At 42.3% G+C, this 13,072-nt stretch overlaps 1 long non-coding RNA gene across 1 annotated transcript; it reads left to right on the plus strand.

Moving 5' to 3' along the window:
* The first annotated feature begins 2,923 nt into the window (after positions 1 to 2,923).
* On the plus strand, positions 2,924 to 7,702 carry LOC130856432 (uncharacterized). The gene is made up of 3 exons (XR_009054580.1): positions 2,924 to 3,116; positions 5,763 to 5,816; positions 6,690 to 7,702. It is a non-coding gene; the product is annotated as an uncharacterized LOC130856432 (long non-coding RNA).
* The last annotated feature ends 5,370 nt before the right edge of the window (positions 7,703 to 13,072 follow it).

Raw genomic sequence — 13,072 nt, forward strand, 5'->3', positions numbered from 1 at the left:
GCTCCTCAATGAGAAGCCACCAATATGAGAAGCCTGTGCACCACAACAAAGAGTAGCCCTCACTCACCACAACTAGAGAAAGCCTGCGCACAACGAAGACCCAATGCAGCCAAAACTTAAAAATAAATAAATAAATAATAAAAAATAAATAAATCTTTAAAAAAAAACCCAAAACAAACAAAAAAACAAAATACAAGATAGACCAATGGATATCTATTTAGCAGAGTATTCCATCATCAAAAAGCCTACAAACAGGACTTCCTAGGTGGCGCAGTGGTAAAGAATCTGCCTGCCAATGCAGGGGACATGGGTTCGAGCCCTGCCCTGGGAAGATTCCACATGCCACGGAGCAACTAAGCCCGTGCACCTAAAAAAAAAAAAAAAAAGCCTACAAACAACAAATGCTGGAGAAGGTGTGGAGAAAATGGAACCCTCCTACACTGTTGGTGGGAATGTAAATTGGTACAACCACTATGGAGAACAGAATGGAGGTTCCTTAAAAAACTAAAAATAGAACTACCATACGCTCCAGCAATCCCACTCCTGGGAATATAACTGGAGAAAACCATAATTCGAAAAGATACATGCACCCCAATGTTCACTGCAGCACTATTTACAATAGCCAGGACATGGAAGCAACCTAAGTGTCCATCGACAGAGGAATGGATAAAGATGTGGTACATATATACATATACAATGGACTATTACTCAGCTATAAAAAAGAACGCAATAATGCCATTTACAGCAACATGGATGGACCTAGAGCTGATCACACTAACTGAAGTAAGTCAGACAAAGACAAATATCATATTATATCATTCACATGTGGAATCTAATTGTTTCAAAAAGAAGATACAACTGAACTTATTTACAAAACAGAGACTCACAGACATAGAAAACAAACGCTGGTGGCGGGGGGGATAAATCAGGAGCTTGGGATTAACATACACACACTACATATATAAGACAGATAACCAACAAGGACCTATTGTATAGCACAGGGAATTCTATTCAATATTCTAGTAATAACCTATATGGGAAAAGAATCTAAGAATGAAAATACATATATGTAGAACTGAATCACTCTGCTGTGCACCTGAAACTAACACAACATTGTAAATCAACTATACTCCAATAAAACTAAAAAACAAAACAAAAGAGTATTGTCAACCTGAAAAAACAGGAATCCAGTTCAAGAGCCAAAGCATTTATTTGGGATCAAAGAATTGCAATTTGGGGTACAAAGATTTAGATAGAAACCCAAATAGGGTCCTGATTGCAGGAGAAGGGCTCAGGGTTTTTACAGGGAAAAGACAGGAAGATGAGGTAAGTTGTTTTTTAAGAGGAGCTCATTGGTGCAAGATGAGGCAATCGATCAGGCAGTGTTCATTGGTAAAAGATGAGGAAAAGCTAGCGGTCACTAGGTTAAAGTTCATTGATCAGTCCTGGTCCTTTCAACAGAATATTCTCATTTCTTTGCTGACTTCCCAGATTGTTGGCAGTTTGGTCCAGTTCAAAAGTCAGAAAACAGTTCCTCTGGAATGCCTGCTCCAGCTCTATTTTAAATGGCTCTACTTATGTCATCATCCAAGGTATCAATTTACTCCATTTGTGATGTTTCTACATCAGTGGATGTTTAAAAATGTTTATTTCTAAAATTTCAATAAAGCCAATAGTACTTCAATTGCGGAAATAAATCCCTTAAAATCTAAATACCAATTTTAAAAAAAAGTAAACTAGAGTCCTTATCACAATTAAAAATAAGTAAATAAGGTTAAAAAAAAAAAAAAAAAAAAGGAAACTAGGATCTAGATCAGAACTTTGCCCAGCATAGCCATTTAGCAATAATGTAGACAGACGAAGCCTATGTGACCAGCTGTGTCAGCAGTTTCTCGTATTACCATTGGCAACCCTCTCGGCCAGGTATCAAAATGTCTTAAGCAGGAATCTGGCTGTGATCTTTAACTCACTTTTTTAAACAAATATTTACACAGTGGAAGATGTTTGAAAGACAGCCTGATCAAAACATACAAAGTCCCCACCTTTTTTGGAGCTTACAGGGCAGTGAAGAAGAAAGGCTAGAAACAAACAAATAAATATATAACTGCTAACTGGGATGAAGCTTTAGAAGGAAAAGAACTGGGTTCGTAAAAGAGAGACTGACAGGGGCATGTGGACATAGATGTAGACACAGTCTCCCTGAAACGTGCATTAGGGGAATTTATCTACGCAGAGGGTGGGGAGGGCTTTGCAGGAGAGGGAAACTGGGACAGAGACACCATGAGTAATGATGACTCAATTACTCAGAGAGCTGCAGCATTTTAGGACACGTTAATATTTCCTTGTTCATGTATGCGTCACTGCACGACACTTCAGTATTCTGCATAGGGCTGTGGTTCTCTGGCCTTCAGATTGAGAGCTCTGTGGTGAAAGGAAATGCCTCCCATTTCTTTCTACTTTCCTGGGTTTAGCACAGTGTGCTGCACGCAAAGGACTCCTGACTCATGCTACCCACTGAAAAATGGACTATTTCTCTGAGTCTGCCTTGTTGGGAAAGCCCCCTTGGTTAGATTGCTTCAGCCATGGATTTTGCATTCCTAGCATCTAACAGAGTGTCTGGCATAATCAGTGCTCAGTAAATATTTATGGAATAGTGGATAAAAGACCAAGTGGAAGAACAAATTTTCTACTACATTCAAGCGTCTCTTTCCATGTGTCCAGTGAAACCACTCATTTAGTCATTCAGTCATTAAAGGATTAACCAATGAACAGGGTGTGCAGGGCATTGTGCCAGGGCTTTGGGGTACAAAAGTGAGTAGAAACAGACAAGACCTTGCCCTCCTGGAGCTTATAGTCTACATGTTACAAAAGTCAGAGGCAGAAATTGATCAAGCACATATTGTATTTTCTTTATTGTCAGGAGAGACTAGGCGCAGGTTCACGCCTTGATTTAACCCCATAATTTCCAGAAGCCCAGACCAGGGCTCCTTGGTGAGCAGAAGCCAGATTCTACAATCCAGGCTAAGGTACAGATGGTGAAACCACGGACTGGGATTGGCCTCATAAGAAACACGGTTCTGTTGCGATCCAGAGGACAGAGTGCCCGCAACCTGGTGGTAAGTCTGATTTCACGTGACGGTGACTTTTGGAGCTAGATTCCATCCTTCACCCAGCGCCTGCAGACTAGGGTGGCGGTGGGCTGAGAGGAAGCAAAGCAGAGAAGATTCCACAAAGAAAGGATTAAAGAGATGCTGCAGGTCAGCACAAACATCTCAAGAATGTGACATGGGTGCTCTCACTGCCCTTGTTTGAGGGAAGGCTGCCCTTTCCCATCAAAGCTGACAGTTAGGTCCCCTTACTGAGGGCTGGGTGGGGGTGGGGGAGTGGAGGGGTGTCTTAGGCCTCCTAGAGAGGGAATTACAATCTTCCTGCTTCTCTGCATAGATTTGGCAGTAGGACACTACACTTTTGTAACCTCCCTATCAGACCACCACGGAGGTTAGAGTAGTCACTCAACAACCAACCTGCACAGAGGAACTTGTCAGAGTAGGCTGCTCAGCTTCACAGCTCACTGCTCTTTGTTTATATCATATTTAGAATAAAACAAAAGCTTCCAATGCATCTCGGACTGTTCACGTTGAGAGATAAACTTATTTTCAGGAGAATTTTCAGCTCCTTTCACTGAGCTGATGGCTACTGTTCCTTTCTCAAGTGATAGATTCCTGGCTGTGACTTTGACAGCTTCTAGTTCTCCAGACACAAAGTAAAGAGGGATACATCAGGTATATTACACACACACACACACACACACACACACACACACACACGCTCACACAATGTGTTTATGTGCACTAACAAAAACGTTTTACCTATTGAATGATTGTTTTCTCAAAAAGAGGCTCTAAAGATTACAAGTATAGGTTCCATGGCATACTGCCCTGGTATTCTAGCTCTGACACCAACTTTCCCATTCTCTGCATGCCTCAGTTTCCTCATCTATAGAATGGGAATAACAGGATTATTGCAAGGATTAAATAAGTTTATATATATATATATATATATATATATATATATACTGTTATTATTGTTAATGTTATCTTTTTTTTTTTTTTTTGGCACACGGGCTTAGTTGCTCCGTGGCATGTGGGATCTTCCTGGAGCAGGGATCGAACCTGTGTCCCCTGCATTGGCAGGCGGATTCTTAACCACTGCGCCACCTAGGAAGCCCTATTATTGTTAATGATAATAACATGGGAATCCCCCCTAAAGGAATTTTAAGGGCCATAAAAAATAGTGCTGTTATCCAGCCCTGACCACCTTCTTTCTTGTCTCTCTCAAATGCCAAGCTCTTTCCTGCCTCAGCACTTTGGCCCTTGCTCTATCATCTTCCCAGAAACCTCTTCCCCAGTCTGTGGACCCCCTTTCATCCTCGAACTCTGGGCTCAGGTATCACCTCCTCAGGGGGCCTTCTCAAAAGCAGCCCCTCCTCCATCCCTCATGACTGTCTATCACAATCTCCTTTTTTTTTTTTTCTTTTCTTTTCTTTTTGGCTGCACTGAACAGCATGCAAGATCTAAGTTCCCCGACCAGGAATTGAACCCATGCACCCTGCAGTGGAAGCACAGAGTCCTAACCACTGGGTCACCAGGGAAGTCCCCTACATTCTCCTCGTTTATGCTCTTCACGGAGTTGATTACACTCTCAAGTCACCCCTCTTTACTTCTCTACTTGTCAACTGTCTTTCATCACTGGAATTTAAGCTCCACAGGGGCAGCGACATTGTCTTGTTTACCATGACATCCTGAAGGCCTAGAGCAGCAGTTCTCCAAGTATGGTCTGTGGACCCCCAAAAGGGTCTCATAACGTCAAAACTCTTTTCATAATAATAGTAAGACTTCCTTTGCTTTTTTACCATGTTGACTTTTGCCCTGATGGTGCAAAGCAATGGTGGGTAAAACTGTTGGCACCTTGGCATGAAGTCAAGGCCGTGGCACCAGCTGTACTAGAAGTCATTATATTTCATTATATTATTCTTCACCTCCATGGACTCACAGGAAAAAAAAAAAAGGGCCAGTTTCACTTAAAAGTCACTTCAGAATGTCCTCGAAGAAGCAGTTAAAATTATTAATTTTATTTAGTTATTACCCTTGAGTGCGTGACTTTTCAGTATTCTGTTTAATAAAATGGGAAGAACACATAAAACACTCCAGTTATACACTGTATAACCAATATGTACACTGGTTATTTTCAGGAAGACCTCTCTCGTGATTGAGTTGTGAGCTGGAGTAAACTGCTTTCTTCATGGACATAATTTTCAGTGGAAAGAACAACAATGAACCGTGGACAGGAGCACGGAACTAAAGATGCGGTTTGGACAATAAGCAGCTTAGAGCAGATAGTGAAAGATAAGGTCAAATAAGTACTTGACACTGTTTATCCGCTGGCTGACAGCCAAGTTTTCTGCTCCCAAGGAGCTTCTAAGAGAAAAAAGAAAGAGTAGAGGTCAGGATGGACATTTGCTGAATATTCGAAGCTGGGGCGAGGAAGAAAAAGAGAGGTGAACAGGAAACCACCTAGGAAATGCATTAAAGAAACATCTCTGCAAAGCAGTATTATTAGCAAAGCAGAGTGGTTATGGGCTACACACCACAATGTCGAGAGAATCCTCTTATAACTGTTACTGTAATGGTTTTATTCCGCAAAATGAGATTCTACTTACACGAATACTACTTTAAAGGATCTTGCTTTTTTTCCTTTAATAGAGAATCCTTGCTCACCCAGAGAATTTTCAACAAGAGAACACGCTGAATTAATGGGTAAGTGGCAATATCACAGATATCCCTAATTACAAACACTTTGTCAGATGCACGAGAATAACAATTAATTTTTCACCCGTGTCGTCGTCGTATTGTCCAAAAGTGACTTATCTGTAGAACTCACTCAACTCACTTTGCTGTACAGCAGAAACTAACACAACAATGTGAATCAACTATACTCCAATAAAAATTAATTTTTAAAAAAGTGACAAGTTTATAGTACAATCACAAACCTTGTACTTCTTAAAATAATTCCCTTAATAAACTCAACCCAGATTTTTCTTCCCCAGACATTGGCTACAACCACAGCTTCAACACGATTTTCTCCCATCATCCAGGTTGTGCCTGTGCATTCATTCCGGGTTAGCCCAGAGTCTGAGGCTGTTGCGCCTGAATCAGTGCTCTGTCTAAGAGGCAGATGCTGGAGAAAACCAGCCTGCTTTTCATAGGCTGCGGGCAGCAAACTGAATTCCTTCAACCTCAAGTGTCATGGATAAAACTCTTTCAGTTAGAAAAGAAGGCTTCCAGAAAAGCATATGGAAATTTTTTAATTTTAACTAAAATTTTAGAAATTATGCATGGAGATTTTAAAATAAAATTTTAGAACTAATTTAAATAGAAGGAGTAACAGATCTAGGACAAGGTGTTCCATGTTAGGAATGATATTAGAAATTGGGGCCAGAGAAGTGGCCCAAATGTCCCTCTTGGTCACTCCATTTAGCAGCAACTCATATTTATCTATGAATCACATGTATGTATGTATATATCCATTCATTCTTTTCATCTTCCTGAGAAGTTGGGCAAATGGCCTCACCACTTCCCTCCTCCTAAGCTATTCTCCTCATGCTTTGCTTATATCCTTTCTGGTTCCAGCCACATATCTTGGGTCAGAGAGTCCACTGCCAAGACTTCTAATCTCACCTGTAGTGACTTCCAAAGCCTCCCTGAAGCCACAAGATCACCTGGTTCAATACCTGTACCTTGAAATCTAATAATTCAAGATTCTAGTCCATTCTCAGAGTTAAATATCCCCAAACAATGAAAGATGGCTTAAATTGGTTTGTTTGTTTGTTTGTTTATTTGTCACGCCACTCGGCTTGTGGGATCTTAGTTCCCCAACCCGGACTGAACGTGAGCCCTCGGCAGTGAAAGCGTGGAGTCCTAACCACTGGACCGCCAAGGAATTCCCTGTTTTTATTATTTTAATAAATGCACACAAAACAAAAAACTCTTCACTTACATCTACCAACCATTTATAACACCATCTCCATTCATCTTTACTGTTAAAGGTAAGTGTTCCACAGCACTTGAAAAGAATGTGTGTCCTCTGCTTGTTGAGAAAAGGGTTCTCATTAAACCTATTAGACAAGTTTACTAACTCTCAGGCCACTTGCTCTCTCAACTTCTGATATGGGCGTGTTAAAAAATCTTGACTGGGGCTTCCTAGGTGGCGCAGTGGTTAAGAATCCGCCTGCCAATGCAGGGGACACAGGTTCGATCCCTGCTCCAGGAAGATCCCACATGCCACGGAGCAACTAAGCCTGTGTGGCAAAAAAAAAAAAAAAAAAAAACTTGACTGTAAGCGGGGAGGGTTGAGGGGGGAATGAATTGGGAGACTGGGATACCAAATTGTACACTCTAAATATATGCAGTTTATTGTAAAAAATAAAAAGTTAAAAAAAATCTTGACTGTCCTTTTAATTTTATTATTGCTTGTTACGCTGTTCATGATTTTCTCTGCTACACGTTCTCTTTGCTTTTTTTCCCCTCTCTTTTCCAACTTGCTGTTGAAGACATACAAGGCAGGATCTGGATGACTTGTTCCAAACTCCTGATCTGATGGAGAAAAAACCCAGTAACGTCTGGTACAAATGTACTTTTTGAAAGTGGAGAAACAGATTTAGCCCCCCATGCATGCTACTGCTTTGCCTACGTAAAGTCCAGAAGGTTGTCAAAGCATGAGTCCTCATCCTTTACCTGTCACCTCTGCGTTCCTGGCCCGTCCAGGATTGGGAGAATGGGAGAAGACAGGAGGAATGGAAGACAGGAGGACTGGGACGGTGATGCAGAGCACAAGGAGCTCCTGCAGTTTTTAGTGGGTAATTCAACCTTGGATTTTAGTGATAGCTCTTCCTCCCTCTCTCCCTCTGCTTTCCTTCCTCTAAGGCAACAGCAAGGTTTAGGGGGAGTTCTTCAGGGAACTAATAAGAGCTGCTGTAGGGAGATCCATTCATTCATCAAGTATTTATTAAGTGCCTGCCATTGTATATATCAATGAATAAAACAGATCTCTATCTTCACGAAGCTTCCATTCTGGTGTGGGGGACAGAGAGTAAACAATAAATATATGACTACATTAAAATGGTACAATACAAAGTTACAAGTTCTATGGAAAAAAGAAAAAAGTAGGGCAGGGTAAGGAGAGTCCAGATTTTGGGAGTGAGGGTGAGGTAGGCCTCATTGGAAAATGTGAGGTTTTCGGTACTTGCTTGGTGGTGCAGTGGTTAAGAACTCGCCTGCCAATGCAGGGGACACGGGTTCGATCCCTGGGCTTGGAAGATCCCACATGCTGTGGAGCAATTAAGCCCATGTACCACAACTACTGAGCCTGTGCTCTACAGCCCGCGGGCCACTACTAGGCCCACGTGCCACAACTACTGAGCCTACGTGCCACAACCACTGAAGCCCTCGTGCCTAGAGCCCATGCTCTACAAGAGAAGCCACCACACTGAGAAGCCCGCACACCGAAACAAAGAGTAGCCCCCCCCACAACTAGAGAAAGCCCACACAGCAATGAAGACCCACCACAGCCAATACATAAATACATAAATAAATATATAAATATTTTTAAAAATAAATTAAATTAAAAAAAGAAAACGTGAGGTTTTGAGGAAAGACTAGAAGAAAGTGAGTTAGCCACACAGCCAACAAGGAAAGAGCTTCCCAAGCAGAGCTGAAGCAAACACCCCAAGCTGTGAGCACACCTGCAGTGTGCAGGGCCGGGGCCGAGGAGGGGCTGAAGGGTCAGAGGAGATGAGGTCACACGCTACATAGCCCTGAGGCTGCTGTGAGGATATGGATCTTTGAGTAAAATGGGGGTGTTGCTGCCGGGTTTCAGGCAAAGGAGTGACACGACAGGACCCCTCTGGCTGCTGCACTGTAAACTGTGGGGAGTTAGGGTAAAAGTGGGGAGATCCTTTAGGAGGCCATTGCAATATCAGTGGATATGGATGAAGAGGTTGGATTCTGGATATGTTTGGAAGGTAGAGCCAACCAGCCTGCCAGACTGGGTGAGAAGGTGAGAAAAGCCAAGATTGACTCTGAGATTTTTCATCTGATCAAAAGGTAAGAGAATGTTGCAGGAGGAGTGGGTTTGGGGGTGAGGGAAGATCAGTTCGGTCTGGGGCGTGTTTTCGTTTGAGATATCTATTAGACTGCCCAGCGGAGATGTTGAGGAGGTCATCGGACTAATGACTTGTATATGAGATGCCCCAAACTTACTGCCTCACATGCTCTTCTTGTCCCTCCACTAAACTCCAAGACTCTAGTGGGCAGGGGAGGTCTGGGAATCCAAAGCCCCTAAGAGAAGCCCTGTGGTAAGCCAAGTGACCAAGTGGCCAGGCTGAGTCAGCCTCAAAGCTCCTCATAATCAACTCACCTCATGGCCCAAACTCTGGCCACCTCCTTCGCATTCTCCCCACATGGGTGGAGGCAGTCTTGCATCAACTGAAGACCAGTTGTATTTTTTTTATTTTCAATCCACTGCAGAGTGATATTTTTGTAAAATACAAAATCAAACGCCTGGCTGTCACAGCAGTACCAAACTGCTATAGAAGTTTCTCAACACTTACCCTCAGTTTTTGTACTTACTTTGCTTGAACAGGTAACAAACTGCTCACGGCTGGCACTGGTCCACAGACCTCCATACCTTGAGTGGTGCTGGCCTGGAGGACTTTTATGGACTGCATGACCCGGGAGTAGTTCATAAACCCTGTGACGGTCATTCTTGGAGTGAACTTCATTTCTAGCCGGTTCTAGATGCTCATCTTGACTTCCTGATTTCTCTGACCCCTTAGGGCAGGGGAATTCAGACTGTCCCACCTGGATGTGCATCTTCACACCAGGAAAGAGGGGGAGACCAAGATTGGCTTAGAATGAGATAAACATGACAGCCTCAAGAACCCATGATGAGAGGCCATACTTCTCCAGAGCCACAGGGTGCTATGTCAGGGGAGGAGTGGACAGAAGTTTTAGGTAATAGTTTTCTTGTCAAAATCCCTGAGTTTCAGAACAGCACTGAGCTTTCTGGAGGTATAAGAAATTGAGGCTTGACACCCCTGAGAGGAAGGCTGTTTGAGTACAAGCACTGGATGTCCTCAAGATGTTCTTTGATTTCAGAAGAATGGTCCTCTGCTTGGTTGAATTCTCCATGACCGTCATTCCGTGACAACAAGCAGACATTTCCTCTCAGCACACACATTCTCACCACTGTCCACAGCGCTGTGTGTGTGGGCACTGGGAGGCCCTCAATGAAGTTCCATCTTCCTATGGTTTTATGGAGGTCCTGGACCATTATCAGAGTGAGTTTTTCCTAGATCCTCTTATTGAGTATCTGTAGAACCTTCATATTGATGCCCGGCTCCAAGACCTAGGCATGACCTTTCAGTCATTGGTGATACTGCCTTCTTCATCTACCACCTCAACTTGAAAAACTAGGGGAAGTAGTGGGATAAGGTAGTGACTGAATAGATGTAAGGTTGCTGAGGCAAGAGGAGCACTGGGTAATTGCAGATGACCAAAGTCAGGGAGCACAAAGAGGATGGTGGAGGGCCAGGTAGGCTAACTCCCACTTGGTTGGAAAGTTTGCTCCTGGTTGGAACTGGTTCACCCACCCCACGCCAGCATTAGCTCCATGTTTGGACTCCATTTGTGAGCCCCCAGGTCCATCAGACCATTCTCTCTCTTCCATCCACCTCACCCCCTGGGGTCTGGTGCTGTATGGAATGCAAGGATGGCTGGGGTCAGGCTAGCCACTAGTCTATTTTCACTTTTAATTAGTTACATTTATTTATTGCTTCCTGGATTGTAAAATCGATCAGATAGATCAAGTCCTCCAATCTTGCCCCTTTTTACCCTCAAAAGTTCACTGGCATACTTTTAGCTACAAGTATCAATTAAAAGTGGCTTAAAAAAATCAGGGCTTACTTTCCATCTAGAACAAGAAGACCAGGGATAGGGAGCTGATGGCATTGATTAAGCAGCTCTGCACTTCTGGACCAGGTTCTTTCACCTCTCCTTCACCAATTAGCACAATTCTAGACATCCACATTCTACATATGGCAACATGGTAATAAGAGAATTTAGCACTTCTAGCCTCTAGAGTGAAGGTGAACAAAACTAGGAATAGGTATTTGGTTAGGAAACCAACTGTGTCTTCCATAGCATCTTTGCCTTTTTTTTTTCTTTTTCTGTATAATATTTAGTTAAAGTGTATAAAGCATACTGGTTCTAACAAATATGGCCAAGGTGTCACTCCATAATTCTCTAAGAACTCCAGTCCCAAGGTTAGTCTCGCTGCCAAACTCCAGGCAGAGAAAGACCTGGAGAGTCTGCTCATTCCTGTGGTTAACGGCAGTTCTGGGTATCCCAGGAGATCGTCTCAGTAGACCAGTTGATTTCAAGCCTCCCACCTCTTGGGTTAAGGCCCAGCCATCACTCTCCTGCACCAAACTGCTGGCTCTAATTTTAAATTGAGAAAACAGGAATTGAGAATACAGGAAACTGACTTTTTTGGGGGAGTGTAAGAACAAACAGGAAAAAAAAGATATCTGGTTGATACAGATCATTTGATTTAAAAGGAAAAATAACCTCATATGGGTAACGAAAAAATTCAAAATTTAGAAGTGAATATGAATCTAAAACTGCTCTAAAAAAATGAAGTCCTTTGGGAATTCCCTGCCGGTTCAGTAGTTAGGACTCCATGCTTCCACTGCAGGAAGGATGGGTTCAATCCCTGGTCGGGGAGCTAAGATCCCACAAGCTGCACAGCAAGGTGAAGCAAAAAAAAGTCCCTTTTATTTTTTTACTTTTTATTTTTTTGGCCACACCGCCGCGCAGCATGCAGGATCTTAGTTTCCCAACTAGGGATCAAATCCGTGTCCCCTGCAGTGGAAGCACAGAATCCTAACCACTGGACTGCCAAGGAATTCTCATAAAGTCCTTTTTAAAAAAGGCATAGACCTGGCTGGCTAAATAAATACACACGCTTGTTCTTGTGGTATGCCTAGTATTTGAGATATTTTTAGTTAAATAGAAAAATGTGTATCACTATGGTTTGGGTGATGTGCTGTTTTCCAAATTAAAAACAGTATAGCAAAAAATATCCTCCAAATACCCATAAATAATTAGTTTAAATGGCAATAATTCACCTGCCAATGATTTCATGTGACGTGTAAAGCAGCTTTGATAAATCAAATGAAATCGTGTCTTCTAATAAGAAAATAAATCACATTTAATGTTTTGCATAGACTTTTAAAAAACAGAACATATGAGTAATGAAGTACATATGAACAAGAAAACAGTTCTCATAAGGACCAAACAAAACCTTTCTCATTAATTTAATCTAATACGCTCTCAACGTAAACAAATGAGAAATTATAATTTTAATCTGAAAAAGAAGAATCAGGGGATTTCAGAAATGGAGGGTCCCTTGGAAATCATCTGGATCCAAGCCCTCATTTTATAAATGAAGAGACAGAGAATTAAGTGGCCAGGGACTTGCCCAAAGCCAAAGGCCATCCTGGTCAAAGGCACAGGCTAGACTGGAAGCCACAAGCCTGATGTCCAAATCAGCCCTGCTCCACCGTGCTGCTCCAGGCCCCAGACTGACTGGCTTTTTTCTTGGCAGGTTTCTTTCCCCTTTTTTAACCTCAGCAATAATAGAGACAAGAAAATGTGTAACTCATCGTCCCTTAGATTGTTTTTTCAAAGTATGGTGGCAGTTGGCAACAGTAACTGTTGGTTTTATTAATAGCAACCCACATTTCAAGAATATATTCAGCAGCCAAAAGTAAAACTCCTTTTCAGGATAAAAGAGTATGTGCACTTCTTCCAGGTGTACACAGGGATACCTGGTGCTTTACAATTTTAATCCTGTAATAATAAATTAGCATTATGATAAAAGTCTTAGACTCACACACAAAAAGCCCCCATTCATGTCAAGCAACATTCAATATTGCTTGCAACAGCAACAGAAT

The sequence above is a fragment of the Hippopotamus amphibius genome, chromosome 7 (genome assembly GCF_030028045.1).
Source record: "Hippopotamus amphibius kiboko isolate mHipAmp2 chromosome 7, mHipAmp2.hap2, whole genome shotgun sequence".
NCBI classification, from domain to species: Eukaryota; Metazoa; Chordata; class Mammalia; order Artiodactyla; family Hippopotamidae; genus Hippopotamus; species Hippopotamus amphibius.